The sequence below is a fragment of the Chiloscyllium punctatum genome, chromosome 49, assembly GCF_047496795.1.
Source record: "Chiloscyllium punctatum isolate Juve2018m chromosome 49, sChiPun1.3, whole genome shotgun sequence".
Taxonomy (NCBI): Eukaryota; Metazoa; Chordata; class Chondrichthyes; order Orectolobiformes; family Hemiscylliidae; genus Chiloscyllium; species Chiloscyllium punctatum.
The window spans coordinates 22,796,303-22,813,583 of NC_092787.1; positions in this window are offsets into that span (position 1 = coordinate 22,796,303).

Consider the following 17,281-nt stretch of genomic DNA (forward strand, 5'->3'; position numbering starts at 1 on the left):
CACGCAGATACATGTTCATATAGCACACACAGAGATTCATGCTCATGTAGCACACACACAGATACATGCTCATGTACCATACAGAGATACATGCTCATGTAGCACACACACAGATACATGCTCATGTACCACACACACAGATACATGCTCATGTAACATACGCAGCTACATCCTCATGTAGCGCACACAGAGATACATGCTCATTTACCACACATGGATCAATGCTCATGTAGCGCACACACAGATACATGCTCCTGTAGCACACACAGAGATACATGCTCTTGTAGCACACACAGAGAAACATGCTCTTGTAGCACACACAGAGATACATGCTCATGTACCACACATGGATCAATGCTCATGTACCACACACACAGATACATGCTCATGTAACATACACAGCTACATCCTCATGTAGCGCACACAGAGATACATGCTCATTTACCACACATGGATCAATGCTCATGTAGCACACACACAGATACATGCTCCTGTAGCACACACAGAGATACATGCTCTTGTAGCACACACAGAGAAACATGCTCTTGTAGCACACACAGATACATGCTCATGTACCACACACAGATACATGCTCATGTACCACACATATATACATGCTCATGTAGCGCGCACAGATACATGCTCATGTAGCACACACACAGATACATGCTCATGTACCACATACAGAAACACGCACATGTAGCACACACACAGATATATGCTCATGAAGCACACACTGATATATGCTCATGTAGCGCACACACACAGATACATGCTCATGTACCACACACACAGATACATACTCATGTAGCACATACAGATACATGCTCATGTACCACACACAGAGATACATGCTCATGTAGCACACAGAGATACATGCTCATGTAGCACACACACAGATGCATGTTCATAAACCACACACAGAGAGATACATTCTCATGTACCACACACACAGATACATGCTCATGTAGCACACACACAGAAACATGCTCATGTAGCACGCACAGAGATCCATGCTCATGTATCACACACACAGATATATGGTCATGTACCACACACACAGATACATGCTCATGTACCACAAACAGATACATGCTCATGTATCACACACACAGATATATGGTCATGTACCACACACACGGATACATGCTCAAGTACCACAAACAGATACATGCTCATGTAGCACACACACAGAAATATGCTGATGTACCACACACAGAAACATGCTCATGTAGCACGCACACAAATCCATGCTCATGTATCACACACACAGATATATGGTCATGTACCACACACACAGATACATGCTCATGTACCACACACACAGATACATGCTCATGTAGCACACGCAGATACATGTTCATATAGCACACACAGAGATTCATGCTCATGTAGCACACACACAGATACATGTAAATGTACCACACACACAGATACATGCTCATGTAGCACACACTTAGATACCTGCTCATGTAGCACACACACAGATACATGCTCATGTACCACAAACAGATATATGCTCATGTAGCCCACACACAGATACATGCTCATGTACCATACAGAGATACATGCTCATGTAGCACACACACAGATACATGCTCATGTAGCACACACACAGATACATGCTCATGTAACATACACAGCTACATCCTCATGTAGCGCACACAGAGATACATGCTCATTTACCACACATGGATCAATGCTCATGTAGCGCACACACAGATACATGCACCTGTAGCACACACAGAGATACATGCTCTTGTAGCACACACAGAGAAACATGCTCTTGTAGCACACACAGAGATACATGCTCATGTACCACACATGGATCAATGCTCATGTACCACACACACAGATACATGCTCATGTAACATACACAGCTACATGCTCATGTAGCGCACACACAGATACATGCTCATGTAGCACACATACAGATACATGTTCATATATCACACACAGAGAGATACATTCTCATGTACCACAGTCACAGTTACATGCTCATGTATCACACACACAGATACATGCTCATGTAGCACACACTTAGATACCTGCTCATGTAGCACACACACAGATACATGCTCATGTACCACACACAGATATATGCTCATGTAGCCCACACACAGAAACATGCTCATGTAGCACGCACAGAAATACATGCTCATGTACCACACACACAGATACATGCTCATGTAGCACCCACACACACAGATACATGCTCATGTAACACACACACAGATACATGCTCATGTACCACACACACAGATACATGCTCATGTAGCACACACACAGATACATGCTCATGTACCACACACACAGATACATGCTCGTGTAGCACACAGAGATACAAGCTCATGTAGCACACACACAGATACATGCTCATGAACCACACAGAAATACATGCTCATGTAGCACACACACAGATACATGCTCATGTGGCGCACAGACAGATACATGCTCATGTGGCGCACAGACAGATACATGCTCATGTAGCACACACACAGAAATATGCTCATGTACCACACACAGAAACATGCTCATGTAGCATGCACAGAAATACATGCTCATGTATCACACACACAGAAATATGCTCATGTACCACACACAGAAACATGCTCATGTAGCACGCACAGAGATCCATGCTCATGTAGCACACATACAGATACATGTTCATATATCACACACAGAGAGATACATTCTCATGTACCACAGTCACAGTTACATGCTCATGTATCACACACACAGATACATGCTCATGTAGCACACACTTAGATACCTGCTCATGTAGCACACACACAGATACATGCTCATGTACCACACACAGATATATGCTCATGTAGCCCACACACAGAAACATGCTCATGTAGCACACACACGGATACATGCTCATGTACCACAAACAGAGAGATGCATTCTCATGTACCACACACACAGATACATGCTCATGTAGCACCCACACACACAGATACATGCTCATGTAACACACACACAGATACATGCTCATGTACCACACACACAGATACATGCTCATGTAGCACACACACAGATACATGCTCATGTACCACACACACAGATACATGCTCATGTAGCACACACACGGATACATGCTCGTGTAGCACACAGAGATACAAGCTCATGTAGCACACACACAGATACATGCTCATGAACCACACACACAGATACATGCTCATGTAGCACACACACAGATACATGCTCATGTGGCGCACAGACAGATACATGCTCATGTAGCACACAGAGATATATGCTCATGTACCAGACACGCAGTTACATGCTCATGTACCACACTCAGATACATGCTCATGTAGCACACACACAGAAATATGCTCATGTACCACACACAGAAACATGCTCATGTAGCATGCACAGAAATACATGCTCATGTATCACACACACAGAAATATGCTCATGTACCACACACAGAAACATGCTCATGTAGCACGCACAGAAATACATGCTCATGTATCACACACACAGATACATGCTCATGTACCACAAACAGAGAGATGCATTCTCATGTACCACACACACAGATACATGCTCATGTAGCACACACAGATACATGCTCATGTAGCACACACACAGATACATGCTCAGGTACCACAAACAGATACATGCTCAGATAGCACACAGAGATACATGCTCATGTACCACACACAGATACATGCTCATGTAGCACACACAGAGATACATGCTCATGTAGCACACACAGATACATGCTAAAGTATCACAGAGAGATACATGCTCATGTACCACACACACAGATACATGTTCATGAAGCACACACATAGATACATGCTCATGTAGCACACAGAGATACATGCTCATGTACCACATACACAGATACATGCTCATGTAGCACACAGAGATACATGCTCATGTAGCACACACAGATATATGCTCATATCGCACACACATGGATACATGCTCATGTAGCACACACAGAAACATGCTCATGTAGCACAGAGAGATACAAGCTCATGTCGCACACACAGATACATGCTCATGTACCACACACACAGATACATGCTCATGTAGCACACACAGATACATGCTCATGTAGCACACACACAGATACATGCTCATGTACCACACACAGATACATGCTCATGTAGCACACACACAGATACATGCTCATGTAGCACACACACAGATACATGCTCCTGTAGCACACACAGATACATGCTCACGTAGCACACACACAGATACACGCTCATGTAGCACACAGAGATACATGCTCATGTACCACATACACTGATACATGCTCATGTACCACATACACAGATACATGCTCAGATAGCACACACACAGATACATGCTCATGTACCACATACACAGATACATGCTCATGTAGCACACACACAGTTACATACTCATGTAGCACACACAGATACATGCTCATGTAGCGCGCACACAGATACATGCTCATGTAGCACACACAGAGATACATGCTCATGTACCACACATACAGATACATGCTCATGTACCACACATACAGATACATGCTCATGCACCACATACACAGATACATGCTCATGTACCACACATGCAGATACATGCTCATGTACCACATACACAGATACATGCTCATGTAGCACACACACAGATACATGCTCATGTAGCACACAGAGATACATGCTCATGTACCACATACACAGATACATGCTCATGTCGCACACACACAGATACATGCTCATGTAGCACACAGAGATACATGCTCATCTACCACATACACAGATACATGCTCATGTAGCACACACACAGATACATGCTCATGTAGCACACACACAGTTACATGCTCCTGTACCACAAACAGGTACATGCTCATGTAGCACACACACAGTTACATGCTCATGTACCACACAGAGATACATGCTCATGTACCACACATGGATCAATGCTCATGTACCACACACAGTCATGTAGCACACAGATACATGCTCATGTTACACACACACGGATACATGCTCATGTAGCACACACAGATACATGCTCATGTAGCACACACACAGATACATTCTCATGTAGAACACACACAGTTACATACTCATGTAGCACACACAGATACATGCTCATGTAGCGCGCACACAGATACATGCTCATGTGGCACACACAGAGATACATGCTCATGTACCACACATACAGATACATGCTCATGCACCACAAACACAGATACATGCTCATGTACCACACATGCAGATACATGCTCATGTACCACATACACAGATACATGCTCATGTAGCACACACACAGATACATGCTCATGTAGCACACAGAGATACATGCTCATGTACCACATACATAGATACATGCTCATGTCGCACACACACAGATACATGCTCATGTAGCACACAGAGATACATGCTCATCTACCACATACACAGATACATGCTCATGTAGCACACACACAGTTACATGCTACTGTACCACAAACAGGTACATGCTCATGTAGCACACACACAGTTACATGCTCATGTACCACACAGAGATACATGCTCATGTACCACACATGGATCAATGCTCATGTACCACACACAGTCATGTAGCACACAGATACATGCTCATGTAGCACACACAGATACATGCTCATGTAGCACACAGAGATACATGCTCATGTAGCACACACACAGATACATGCTCATGTAGCACACACACAGATACATGCTCATGTAGCACACAGAGATACATACCTCATGTACCACATACACAGATACATGCTCATGTAGCACACACACAGATACATGCTCATGTAGCACACACACAGTTACATGCTCATGTAGCACACACACAGATACATGCTCATGTGGCACACACACAGATACATGCTCATGTAGCACACACACAGTTACATGCTCATGTAGCACACACACAGATACATGCTCATGTGGCACACACACAGATACATGCTCATGTAGCACACACACAGTTACATGCTCATGTAGCACACACACAGATACATGCTCATGTGGCACACACACAGATACATGCTCATGTCGCACACACAGATACATGCTCATGTAGCACACACAGATACATACTCATATAGCACACACACAGATACAAGCTCATGTCGCACACACAGATACATGCTCATATAGCACACACACAGATACATGCTCATGTAGCACACACACAGATACAGGCTCATGTACCACACACACAGATACATGCTCATGTAGGACACACATAGATACATGCTCATGTAGCACACACAGATACATGCTCATGTAGCACACACACAGATACATGCTCATGTAGCACACACAGATACATGCTCATGTAGCACACACACAGATACATGCTCATGTAGCACACACAGATACATGCTCATATAGCTCACACACAGATACATGCTCATGTAGCACACACACAGATACAGGCTCATGTACCACACACACAGATACATGCTCATGTAGGACACACATAGATACATGCTCATGTAGCACACACAGATACATGCTCATGTAGCACACACACAGATACATGCTCATGTAGCACACACAGATACATGCTCATGTAGGACACACATAGATACATGCTCATGTAGCACACACAGATACATGCTCATGTAGCACACACACAGATACATGCTCATGTAGCACACACAGATACATGCTCATATAGCTCACACATAGATACATGCTCATGTATCACACACAGCTACATGCTCATGTAGCACACACAGATACATGCTCATGTACCATACACAGCTACATGCTCATGTAGCACACAGAGATACATGGTCATGTAGCACACACACAGATACATGCTCATGTACCATACACAGCTACATGCTCATGTAGCGCACACACAGATACATGCTCATGTACCATACACAGATACATGCTCATGTAGCACACAGAGATACATGGTCATGTAGCACACACACAGATACATGCTCCTGTTGCACACACAGAGATACATGCTCATGTAGCACACACAGATACATGATCATGTACCACACACAGATACATGCTCATGTACCACACACACAGATACATGCTCATGTACCATACACAGCTACATGCTCATGTAGCGCACACACAGATACATGCTCATGTACCGCACACACAGATACATGCTCATGTAGCACACACACAGATGCATGTTCATATACCACACACAGAAACATGCTCATGTAGCACGCACAGAGATCCATGCTCATGTATCACACACACAGATATATGGTCATGTACCACACACACAGATACATGCTCATGTACCACAAACAGATACATGCTCATGTATCACACACACAGATATATGGTCATGTACCACACACACAAATCCATGCTCATGTATCACACACACAGATATATGGTCATGTACCACACACACAGATACATGCTCATGTACCACACACTCAGATTCATGCTCATGTAGCACACGCAGATACATGTTCATATAGCACACACAGAGATTCATGCTCATGTAGCACACACAGATACATGCTAATGTACCACACACTCAGATACGTGCTCATGTAGCACACACAGATACATGCTCATGTAGCACACACACAGATACGTGCTCATGTAGCACACACACAGATAAATGCTCATGTACCACACACCCAGATACATGCTCATGTAGCACACACACAGATACGTGCTCATGTAGCACACACTTAGATAAATGCTCATGTAGCACGCACACAGATATATGCTCATGTAGCACACTCAGATACATGCTCATGTACCATACAGAGATACATGCTCATGTAGCACACACACAGATACATGCTCATGTACCACACACACAGATACATGCTCATGTAACATACGCAGCTACATCCTCATGTAGCGCACACAGAGACACATGCTCATTTACCACACATGGATCAATGCTCATGTACCACACACACAGATACATGCTCATGTAACATACACAGCTACATCCTCATGTAGCGCACACAGAGGTACATGCTCATTTACCACACATGGATCAATGCTCATGTAGCACACACACAGATACATGCTCCTGTAGCACACACAGAGATACATGCTCTTGTAGCACACACAGAGATACATGCTCTTGTAGCACACACAGAGAAACATGCTCTTGTAGCACACACACAGATACATGCTCATGTACCACACACAGATACATGCTCATGTAGCGAACACACAGAAACATGCTCATGTAGCACACAGAGATACATGCTCATGTTCCACGCACACACAGATACATGCTCATGTACCACACATATATACATGCTCATGTAGCGCGCACAGATACATGCTCATGTAGCACAAACACAGATACATGCTCATGTACCACATACAGAAACACGCACATGCAGCACACACACAGATATATGCTCATGAAGCAAACACTGATATATGCTCATGTAGCGCACACACACAGATACATGCTCATGTACCACACACACAGATACATGCTCATGTAGCACACAGAGATACATGCTCATGTAGCACACACACAGATGCATGTTCATATACCACACACAGAGAGATACATTCTCATGTACCACACACAGAGATACATGCTCATGTAGCACACACAGAGATGCATGTTCATACACCACACACAGAGAGATACATTCTCATGTACCACACACACAGATACATGCTCATGTAGCACACACACAGAAATATGCTCATGTACCACACACAGAAACATGCTCATGTAGCACGCACAGAGATCCATGCTCATGTATCACACACACAGATATATGGTCATGTACCACACACACAGATACATGCTCATGTACCACACACAGACAGATGCATTCTCATGTACCACACACTCAGATGCATGCTAATGTAGCACACACAGATACATGCTCATGTACCACAAACAGATACAAGCTCATGTAGCACACACACAGATACATGCTCATGTACCACACACACAAATACATGCTCACGTACCATACACAGATACATGCTCATGTAGCACACACACAGAAATATGCTGATGTACCACACACAGAAACATGCTCATGTAGCAGGCACACAAATCCATGCTCATGTACCACACACACAGATACATTCTCATGTACCACACACTCAGATACATGCTCATGTAGCACACACACAGATACATGCTAATGTACCACACACACAGATACATGCTCATGTACCACACACAGATACATGCTCATGTAGCACACACAGATACGTGCTCATGTTGCACACACACAGATAAATGCTCATGTAGCACACGCAGATACATGTTCATGTAGCACACACACAGATACATGCTCATGTACCATACAGAGATACATGCTCATGTAGCACACACACAGATACATGCTCATGTACCACACACACAGATACATGCTCATGTAACATACGCAGCTACATCCTCATGTAGCGCACACAGAGATACATGCTCATTTACCACACATGGATCAATGCTCATGTAGCACACACACAGATACATGCTCCTGTAGCACACACAGAGATACATGCTCTTGTAGCACACACAGAGAAACATGCTCTTGTAGCACACACAGAGATACATGCTCATGTACCACACATGGATCAATGCTCATGTACCACACACACAGATACATGCTCATGTAACATACACAGCTACATCCTCATGGAGCGCACACAGAGATACATGCTCATTTACCACACATGGATCAATGCTCATGTAGCACACACACAGATACATGCTCCTGAAGCACACACAGAGATACATGCTCTTGTAGCACACACAGAGATACATGCTCTTGTAGCACACACAGAGAAACATGCTCTTGTAGCACACACACAGATACATGCTCATGTACCACACACAGATACATGCTCATGTAGCGAACACACAGAGAAACATGCTCATGTAGCACACACACAGATACATGCTCATGTACCACACATATATACATGCTCATGTAGCGCGCACAGATACATGCTCATGTAGCACACACACAGATACATGCTCATGTACCACATACAGAAACACGCACATGTAGCACACACACAGATATATGCTCATGAAGCACACACTGATATATGCTCATGTAGCGCACACACACAGATACATGCTCATGTACCACACACACAGATACATACTCATGTAGCACATACAGATACATGCTCATGTACCACACACACAGATACATGCTCATGTAGCACACAGAGATACATGCTCATGTAGCACACACACAGATGCATGTTCATATACCACACACAGAGAGATACATTCTCATGTACCACACACACAGATACATGCTCATGTAGCACACACACAGAAACATGCTCATGTAGCACGCACAGAGATCCATGCTCATGTATCACACACACAGATATATGGTCATGTACCACACACACAGATACATGCTCATGTACCACAAACAGATACATGCTCATGTATCACACACACAGATATATGGTCATGTACCAGACACACAGATACAAGCTCAAGTACCACAAACAGATACATACTCATGTAGCACACACACAGAAATATGCTGATGTACCACACACAGAAACATGCTCATGTAGCACGCACACAAATCCATGCTCATGTATCACACACACAGATATATGGTCATGTACCACACACACAGATACATGCTCATGTACCACACGCAGATACATGTTCATATAGCACACACAGAGATTCATGCTCATGTAGCACACACACAGATACATGCTAATGTACCACACACACAGATACATGCTCATGTAGCACACACTTAGATACATGCTCATGTAGCACACACACAGATACATGCTCATGTACCACACACAGATATATGCTCATGTAGCCCACACACAGATACATGCTCATGTACCATACAGAGATACATGCTCATGTAGCACACACACAGATACATGCTCATGTAGCACACACACAGATACATGCTCATGTAACATACACAGCTACATCCTCATGTAGCGCACACAGAGATACATGCTCATTTACCACACATGGATCAATGCTCATGTAGCACACACACAGATACATGCTCCTGTAGCACACACAGAGATACATGCTCTTGTAGCACACACAGAGAGACATGCTCTTGTAGCACACACAGAGATACATGCTCATGAACCACACATGGATCAATGCTCATGTAGCACACACACAGATACATGCTCCTGTAGCACACACAGAGATACATGCTCTTGTAGCACACACAGAGATACATGCTCTTGTAGCACACACAGAGAAACATGCTCTTGTAGCACACACACAGATACATGCTCATGTTCCACACACAGATACATGCTCATGTAGCGAACACACAGAAACATCCTCATGTAGCACACACACAGATACATGCTCATGTACCACACATATATACATGCTCATGTACCACATACAGAAACACGCACATGTAGCACACACACCGATATATGCTCATGAAGCACACACTGATATATGCTCATGTAGCGCACACACACAGATACATGCTCATGTACCACACACACAGATACATGCTCATGTAGCACATACAGATACATGCTCATGTACCACACACACAGATACATGCTCATGTAGCACACACACGCATACATAATCATGTACCACACACAGATACATGCTCACGAAGCACACAGAGATACATGCTCATGTACCACATACAGAAACACGCACATGTAGCACATACACAGATATATGCTCATGAAGCACACACTGATATATGCTCATGTACCACACACACAGATACATGCTCATGTAGCACACACAGATACATGCTCATGTACCACACACACAGATACATGCCCATGTACCACACACACAAATACATGCTCATGTAGCACACACACAGATACATGCTCATGTACCACACACACAGATACATGCTCATGTAGCGCACACACAGATACATGCTCATGTAGCGCACACACAGATACATGCTCATGTAGCACACACACAGATACATGTTCATATATCACACACAGAGAGATACATTCTCATGTACCACAGTCACAGTTACATGCTCATGTATCACACACACAGATACATGCTCATGTAGCACACACGCAGATACATGTTCATGTAGCACACACACAGATACATGCTCATGTACCACACACAGATATATGCTCATGTAGCCCACACACAGATACATGCTCATGTAGCACACACACAGATACATGCTCATGTAGCACGCACACAGATACATGCTCATGTAGCACACACACAGATACATGCTCATGTACCACAAACAGATACATGCTCAGATAGCACACAGAGATACAAGCTCATGTAGCACAGAGAGATACAAGCTCATGTAGCACACACAGATACATGCTCATGTAGCACACACAGAGATACATGCTAATGTAGCACACACAGATACATGCTAAAGTATCACAGAGAGATACATGCTCATGTACCACACACACAGATACATGCTCATGTAGCACACACATAGATACATGCTCATGTAGCACACAGAGATACATGCTCATGTACCACATACACAGATACATGCTCATGTAGCCCACACAGATATATGCTCATATCGCACACACATGGATACATGCTCATGTAGCACACACAGATACATGCTCATGTAGCACAGAGAGATACAAGCTCATGTCGCACACACAGATACATTCTCATGTACCACACACACAGATACATGCTCATGTAGCACACACAGATACATGCTCATGTAGCACACACACAGATACATGCTCATATAGCACACACACAGATACATGCTCATGTACCACACACAGATACATGCTCATGTAGCACACACACAGATACATGCTCATGTAGCACACACACAGATACATGCTCCTGTAGCACACACAGATACATGCTCACGTAGCACACACACAGATACACGCTCATGTAGCACATACACTGATACATGCTCATGTACCACATACACAGATACATGCTCATGTAGCACACACACAGATACATGCTCATGTACCACATACACAAATACAAGCTCATGTAGCACACACAGATCCAAGCTCATATGGCACACACACAGGTACATGCTCATGTAGCACACACGCAGATACACGCTCATATAGCACACACACGGATACATGCTCATGTAGCACACACAGATACAAGCTCATATGGCACACACACAGGTACATGCTCATGTAGCACACACGCAGATACACGCTCATATAGCACACACACGGATACATGCTCATGTAGCACACACACAGATACATGCTCCTGTAGCACACACCGATACATGCTCATGTAGCACACACACAGATATATGCTCGTGTAGCACACAGAGATACATGCTCATGTAGCACACACACAGATACGTGCTCGTGTACCACACACAGATATATGCTCATGTAGCGCACACACAGATACATGCTCATGTGCCACACACAGATACATGCTCATGTAGCACACACACAGATATATGCTCATGTACCACACAGAGATACATGCTCTTGTACCACACACAGAGATACATACTCATGTAGCACACACATAGATACATGCTCATGTACCACACACAGAGATACATGCTCATGTTGCACGCACACAGATACATGCTCATGTGCCACACACAAATACATGCTCATGTAGTACACACACCGATACATGCTCATGTAGCACACACACAGACATATGCTCATGTAGCACACAGAGATACATGCTCATGTAGCACACACACAGATACGTGCTCGTGTACCACACACAGATATATGCTCATGTAGCGCACACACAGATACATGCTCATGTACCACATACACAGACACATGCTCATGTACCACACACAGATACATGCTCATGTACCACATACACAGACACATGCTCATGTACCACACACAGATACATGCTCATGTACCACATACACAGATACATGCTCGTGTAGCACACACACAGATACATGCTCATGTACCATACACAGCTACATGCTCATGTAGCGCACACACAGATACATGCTCATGTACCGCACACATAGATACATGCTCATGTAGCGCACACACAGATACATAATCATGTACCACACGCAGATACATGCTCATGTAGCACACAGTAATACATGCTCATGTAGCACACACACAGATACATGTTCATATACCACACACAGAGAGATACATTCTCATGAACCACACACAGAGATACATACTCATGTAGCACACACACAGAAATATTCTCATGTACCAGACACAGAAACATGCTCATGTAGCACGCACAGAGATCCATGCTCATGTATCACACACACAGATACATGCTCATGTACCACGCACACAGATACATGCTCATCTAGCATACACACAGATACATGCTCATATAGCACACGCAGATACATGCTCATGTAGCACACACACAGATACATGCTCATGTAGCACACAGAGATACATGCTCATGTAGCACACACACAGATACATGCTCATGTTGCACGCACACAGATACATGCTCATGTGCCACACACAAATACATGCTCATGTAGTACACACACAGATACATGCTCATGTAGCACACACACAGATACATGCTCATGTAGCACACACACAGATACATGCTCATGTACCACACACACAGATACATGCTCATGTAGCACCCACACACACAGATACATGCTCATCTAGCATACACACAGATACATGCTCATGTAGCACGCACAGAGATACATGCTCATGTACCACACACACAGATACATGCTCATGTACCACACACACAGATACATGCTCATGTAGCACCCACACACACAGATACATGCTCATCTAGCATACACACAGATACATGCTCATGTAGCACGCACAGAGATACATGCTCATGTACCACACACACAGATACATGCTCATGTAGCACACACAGATACATGCTCATATAGCACACACACAGATACATGCTCATATAGCACACACATAGATACATGCTCATGTCGCATACAGAGATACATGCTCATGTACCACACACACAAATACATGCTCATGTAGCACAGAGAGATACAAGCTCATGTACCACACAGAGATACATGCTCATGTAGCACACACACAGATACATGCTCATATGGCACACACACAGATACATGCTCATGTACCACACACACAGATACATGCTCATGTAGCACACACAGATACATGGTCATATAGCACACACACAGATAGATGCTCATGTACCACACACACAGATACATGCTCATGTACCACACACACAGATACATGCTCATGTAGCACCCACACACACAGATACATGCTCATCTAGCATACACACAGATACATGCTCATGTAGCACGCACAGAGATCCATGCTCATGTATCACACACACAGATATATGGTCATGTACCAGACACACAGATACATGCTCATGTACCATACACAGCTACATGCTCATGTAGGACACACACAGAAATATGCTCATGTACCACACACAGAAACATGCTCATGTAGCACGCACAGAAATACATGCTCATGTACCACACACACAGATACATGCTCATGTAGCACACACAGATACATGCTCATGTAGCACACACATATACATGCTCATGTAGCACACACACAGATAAATGCTCATGTACCACAAACAGATACATGCTCAGATAGCACACACACAGAAATATGCTCATGTACCACACACAGTAACATGCTCATGTAGCACGCACAGAAATACATGCTCATGTATCACACACACAGATAGATGCTCATGTACCACACACACAGATACATGCTCATGCAGCACACACACAGATACATGCTCATGTAGCACACACACAGATACATGTTCATGTAGCACACACAGATACATGCTCATGTACCACACACACAGATACATGCTCATGTAGCACACACACAGATACATGTTCATGTAGCACACACAGATACATGCTTATATAGCACGCACAGAGATACATGCTCATGTACCACACACACAGATACATGCTCATGTAGCACACACACAGATACATGTTCATGTAGCACACACAGATACATGCTCATATAGCACACACATAGATACATGCTCATGTAGCACACAGAGATACATGCTCATGTACCACATACACAGATACATGCTCATGTACCACACACACAGATACATGCTCATGTACCACACACACAGATACATGCTCATGTAGCACACACACAGATACATGTTCATGTAGCACACACAGATACATGATCATATAGCACACACATAGATACATGCTCATGTAGCACACAGAGATACATGCTCATGTAGCACATACACAGATACATGCTCATGTAGCACACAGAGATACATGCTCATGTAGCACACACACGGATACATGCTCATGTAGCACACACACAGATACATGCTCATTTACCACACACAGATATATGCTCATATAGCACACACATGGATACATGCTCATGTAGCACACACAGATACATGCTAATGTAGCACAGAGAGATACAAGCTCATGTCGCACACACAGATACATGCTCATGTACCACACACACAGATACATGCTCATGTAGCACACACAGATACATGCTCATATAGCACACACACAGATACATGCTCATGTACCACACACAGAGATACATGCTCATGTTGCACGCACACAGATACATGCTCATGTACCACACACACAGATACATGCTCATGTAGCACACACAGATACATGCTCATATAGCACACACACAGATACATGCTCATGTACCACACACAGAGATACATGCTCATGTTGCACGCACACAGATACATGCTCATATAGCACACACACAGATACATGCTCATGTAGCACACACACACAGATACATGCTCATATAGCATACACACAGATACATGCTCATGTACCACACAGAGATACATACTCATGTAGCACACACACAGATACATGCTCATGTACCACACACAGAGATACATGCTCATGTTGCATGCAGACAGATACATGCTCATGTGCCACACAGAGATACATGCTCATGTAGCACACACATGAGCTCATGTAGCACACACAGATACACACACAGATACATGCTCATGTACCATACACAGCTACATGCTCATGTAGCGCACACACAGATACATGCTCATGTAGCACACACACAGATACATGCTCATGTAGCACACACAGATACATGCTCATATAGCCCCCACACAGATATATGCTCATGTAGCACACAGAGATACATGCTCACGTAGCACACACACAGATACATGCTCATGTAGCACACAGAGATACATGCTCATGTAGCACACACACAGATACATGCTCATGTAGCACACAGAGATACATGCTCACGTAGCACACACACAGATATATGCTCATGTACAACACACACAGATAGATGCTCATGTAGCACACACACAGATACATGCTTATGTACCACATACACAGATACATGCTCATGTACCACATACACAGATA